The sequence below is a fragment of the Haematobia irritans genome, chromosome 3, assembly GCF_050003625.1.
Source record: "Haematobia irritans isolate KBUSLIRL chromosome 3, ASM5000362v1, whole genome shotgun sequence".
NCBI lineage: Eukaryota > Metazoa > Arthropoda > Insecta > Diptera > Muscidae > Haematobia > Haematobia irritans.
The window spans coordinates 223654469-223660424 of NC_134399.1; positions in this window are offsets into that span (position 1 = coordinate 223654469).

The window sequence follows — 5956 nt, forward strand, 5'->3', positions numbered from 1 at the left end:
ATTAAAAACGCAACCATTTTCCATTAATTTCTTATATAACTTTGTGTTTATAGTTCGATTAAAAAATTGATTGTTTGAAATAAACTTTTATTTCAAAATTTAAAAATAATTCCGTGACTTTTTTAACCGTCTTAATCTTCCATTTTCGATTAAAAAGTTAATTGTAGAGGTTGGACTTTTTTATATGAAACATTTATTATATGAAACATTTTTTGAAACAAAACCCAGCAAAAAGACATGGTGTTTTTGCTACATTTTCTTGTATGTATTTTTTTATATGATAGGTGATATTATTGTTAATGATTCTGTGGATTTAGCTAACTTATTCGCAACTTTCTTCGCATCAAATTTCAATGAGGAAGTTCACTACGATGATAGTACTTCTTACCTGGACCTTGTTGATGATTGTTTAGATTTTGGTTTCATTCAAATTAATGAGAGTGATATTTTGGATGCAATTGCATCCTTGAAAGCTTCACGCAAATTTGATGTTGATGGTTTATCTGCGTTTCTTTTACAAAAACTTGCTATTTCTGTCTGTTTACCGTTACGATTAATATTTAATAAATCATTACAATCGGGGTTATTTATCGATCGTTGGAAAATTTCTTTTGTAACTCCAATTTTTAAATCGGGAAATAAAACTGATATATATAATTATAGGCCCATATCAAAATTGTCGAATGTTTCTAAAGTATTTGAACATGTTATGTATCGTTACATTTCTGCTGCTGTTAAGCCGATTTTATCTACTTACCAACATGGATTTGTAAGTGGCAGGTCTACAACAACGAATCTTTTATCATTTACTAATTTTTGCATAGATAGTTTCGAAAGGGGTTGCCAAGTAGATACTATTTTTCTTGATTTATCCAAGGCGTTTGACAAAGTCGATCATGATATATTGCTTGCGAAATTAGCAAGGATTGGATTTCATTCAAAATCATTAAAGTGGATTGGGTCATATTTATTCAATAGAGTGTACTTGGTGTCTATTGATGGCGTAAACTCTTATAATTATTTTGCGAAATCAGGGGTTCCACAGGGTAGTGTTCTGGGCCCACTATTATTTAATTTGTTCATAAATGATTTGCCTAAGAGCATTTCTTTTTCCAACACTTTGTTATATGCAGATGATTTAAAATTATTCAAGTGCGTCAATAGTTTATTAGATGCTATTCATCTTCAATGTGATTTAAATTCGATTGTGAATTGGTGTGAGATTAATCACTTGTCACTAAATGTTAGAAAATGTTTTTATGTATGTTTTAGTCGTCGTCACTCCCCAATGATATCTGAGTATTATGTTACCGATAATCGTGTTAGGCAGGTTAGTGAGATTTTAGATCTCGGCATTTTTTTCGATTCTAAATTATCATTTAATGCTCATATTGATTACATAATGCCAAAAGCCTATGCCCTTTTAGCTTTGATCAGACGACATAGTACAGAGTTTCAAGATCCTTATGTTCGCAAGACTTTGTACACTGCGCTTGTAAGGACAAAGTTAGAATATGCACAAATTGTTTGGAGCCCGTCGTGTAGTACGCATATTAATCGTATTGAACGTCTTCAGAAAAAATTTGTGAAGTTTTGCTTAAGTTCACTCAATTTTACTGAGCCAATTCCACTCTATGAGCATCGATGTAAATTGATACATTTGCCTACATTAAAAGATCGAAGACTTCTGCAATGCATTCTATTCTTATATAAAGTTATATGTGGCACTTTAGATTGTCCTTATATTCTTAGTAAAATAGGATTTCATGTACCATCCCGAAGATTAAGAAATTTTGAAGTTTTTCATGTTCCTTGTCATAGAACTAGCTACGCTATGAATGAGCCCATCACTAGATTTCTTACAGAATGTAATAGAATAAGTTTGCTATACGACGTAGACTTTTCTTTGAATATTAATCAATTTAAGAACTTGTTAAACACAATTTATTATTAAGCATTAGTCTGTAAGGAATATTTTCCCTAGACGAAATAAATAAATAAATAAATAAATAAATAAATAAATATGAGATGTGCTCATATCAGTTACCTATTCTATGTGTGAGATCAGAGAAGCTTTGAAATTAAAATTCTTTGTATTTTTATACCCTTCACCACTACTGTGGTACAGGGTATAATAAGTTTGTGCATTTGTATGTAACGCCAAGAAGGATAAGTCTGAGACCCATCGTTTAGTATACCGAACGTCTTAGAATTAAATTCTGAGTCGATTTAGCGATAGTTAGGTTAGGTGGCAGCCCGATGTATCAGTCTCACTTAGACTATTCAGTCCATTGTGATACCACATTGGTGAACTTCTCTCTTATCACTGAGTGCTGCCCGATTCCATGTTAAGCTCAATGACTAGGGACCTCCTTTTTATAGCCAAGTCAGAACGGCGTTCCATCTTGCAGTGAAACCACTTAGAGAAGCTGTGAAACCCTCAGAAATATCAACAGCATTACTGAGGTGGGATAATCCACCGCTGGAAAACTTTTTTGGTGTTCGGTCGAAGCAGGAATCGAACCCACGACCTTGTGTATGCAAGGCGGGCATGCTAACCATTGTACCACGGTGGCTCCCGATTAGCGATGTCCGTCTGTCTGTCCGTCCGTCTGTCTGTATATGTAATTTTGTGTGCAAAGTACAACTCGCAGTTTAAGTCCGATCGTCCTCAAATTTGGCACAGAGTTTTACATTGGCTCAAAGACAATCGCATATGGCCCCAAAAGCCAGAGGGTTGCCCTGATTTGCTTCAAATTTTGCACAAGAAGTACGTTTAATAGTATCGTTAAGTGTGCCAAATTTGGTTGAAATCGGTTCATATTTAGATATAGCTCCCATATATATCTTTCGCCCGATTTACACCCATATGACCACGGAGGCCAAAATTATTCTCCCATTTACGTTTTTTGCTGAGATAGCAGGATTATTATTCTAACTATGCATGTCAAATTTGGTCAAAATCGGTTCATATTTAGATATAGCTCCCATATATATGTACGCCACAGTAGGGGAAATATGGTAGAATGTTTCATATTTTAGACCCATTTTCAATGGGAGTTTAATCCAATTGACTCGATAGTTTCCAAAGAGAATACATTTGATATGCTTTTTAAGTGTGTCATCTTAATATAATATTGCCAATATACCCACATTTTACACAAAATTCTGTGATGATTTCCCCATAGCGTAGTCATACTCTACACACTGTAATGCCAAACTTTCCACAGAATGATCGAATTTTAAATAAAGCTCCGACTTGTGGAAATATCGCCCGAATTGGCCAAATAAAATATAACAACCCACAATTGACCATATAGCTTGGCGAGATTTAACCAATATCCTTGTAAAATCGCCACTACTGTGTAACAAAAATTGTGAATTTTACTCAAATTGTCCTATATTTCGAATACATATGTATCGCCCGATAAACCATAAATGCTCTTTTGTACAATTGCATCAAAATTGCTCTAGCTTTATATTTCCCATATTTGTATACCCTGCGCCACACTGTGGAACAGGGTATTATAAGTTAGTGCATATGTTTGTAACACCCAGAAGGAGACGAGATAGACACATGGTGTCTTTGGCAATAATGCTAAGGGTGGGTCCCTGAGTCGATATAACCATGTTCGTCTGTCCGTCCGTCCGTCTGTCTGTGAACACATTTTTGTGATCAAAGACTAGGTCGCAATTTAAGTCCAATCGCCTTCAAATTTGGCACATGTTCCTTATTTGGGTCAGAATAAAACCCTATTGATGTTTGAAGAAATCGGTTCAGATTTAAATATAGCTCCCATATATATCTTTCGCCCGATATGCACTAATATGGACCCAGCAGCCAGAGTTTTATACCGATTTGCTTGAAATTTAGTACAAACATAACACTTAGTCGTATAGTAGAGTGTGCAAAATTTGATTGAAATCGGTTAAAATTTAGATATAGCTCCCATATATATCTTTCGCCCGATATGGACTTATATGGCCCCAGAAGCCAGATTTTTGGCCGAATTTGGTTGAAATTTTGCACTAGGAGTACAATTAGTAGTATAGTCAAGTGTGCAAAATTTGATTGAAATCGGTTCATATTTAGATATAGCTTTCATATATATCTTTCGCCCGATATGGACTAATATGGTCCTAAAAGCCAGAGTTTTGCCCCAATTTGGTTGAAATTTTGCACAGGGAGTAGATTTAGCATTGTTGCTATGCATGCCAAATTTGATTGAAATCGGTTCAGATTTATATATAGCTCCCATATATAGCTTTCGCCCGATTTACACTCATATGACCACAGAGGCCAATTTTTTACTCCGATTTAGTTGAAATTTTGCACAGGGAGTAGAATTAACATTGTTGCTATGCGTGTCCAATTTGGTTGAAATCGGTTCAGATTTAGATATAGCTCCCATATATAGCTTTCGCCCGATTTACACTCATATGACCACAGAGCCCTATTTTTTGCTCCGATTTAGTTGACATTTTGCACAGAGAGTAGAATTAGCTTTGTAGCTATGCGTGCCAAATTTTGTTGAAATCGGTTCAGATTTAAATATATCTCCCATATATAGTACAATTAGTACTATAGTCAAGTGTGCAAAATTTGATTGAAATCGGTTAAGATTTAGATATAGCTTCCATATATATCTTTCGCCCGATATGGACTTATATGGCCCCGGAAGCCAGATTTTTGGCCGAATTTGGTTGAAATTCTGCACTAGGAGTACAATTAGTACTATAGTCAAGTGTGCAAAATTTGATTGAAATCGGTTCAGATTTAGATATAGCTTCCATATATATCTTTCGCCCGATATGGACTAATATGGTTTTCCTTGTAAAATCGTCACTGCTTAGTTGGAAATTTGTAAAAATTACTCTAATTTTCGTAAACTTCTATTACATATATATCGAGCGATTAATCATAAATAAACTTTTGCGAAGTTTCCTTAAAATTGCTTCAGATTTAAATATTTCCCATATTTTTTTTACAGTGTGTTCCACCCTTGTGCATTAGCCGACTTAAGTTTTGAGTCTATAGATTTTGTAGAAGTCTATCAAATGCTGTCCAGATCGAGTGATACTTAAATGTATGTATTTGGGACAAAGCTTTATATATAGCCCCCAACACATTTGACGGATGTGATATGGTATCGAAAATTTATATCTACAAAGTGGTGCAGGGTATAATATAGTCGGCCCCGCCCGACTTTAGACTTTCCTTACTTGTTATACCCACCACCATAAAATGGTGACGGGGGTATAATAAGTTTGTCATTCCGTTTGTAACACATCGAAATATCGATTTCCGACTATATAAAGTATATATATTCTTGATCAGGGAGAAATTCTAAGACGATATAAGTATGTCCGTCTGTCCGTCTGTCTGTCTGTCTGACTGTCTGTCTGTCTGTCTGTTGTAATCACGCTACAGCCTTCAATAATGGCGCTATCGTCCCGAAATTTGGCACAGATTAGTTTTTTGTTTGCAGGCAGGTCAAGTTCGAAGATGGGCTATATCGGTCCAAGTTTTGATATAGTCCCCATATAAACCGACCTCCCGATTTGGGGTCTTGGGCCTATAAAAACCGTAGTTTTTATCAGATTTGCCTGAAATTGGAAATCTAGAGGTATTTTGGGACCATAAAGAGGTGTGTCGAAAATGGTCCGTATCGGTGTATGTTTTAGTATAGCCCCCATATAGACCGATCTCCCGATTTTGCATCTTAGGCGTCTAGAAACAGTATTTTCTATCCGATTTGTCTGAAATTGAAAATCTAGAGGTATTTTAGGACCATAAGGAGGTGTGTCGAAAATCGTTCGTATCGGTCCATGTTTTGATATAGCCCCCATATAGACCGATCTCCCGATTTTGCTTCTTGGGCGTCTAGAAACTATATTTACCATCCGATTTGCCTGAAATTGGAAATCTAGAGGTATTGTGGGACTATAAAGAGGT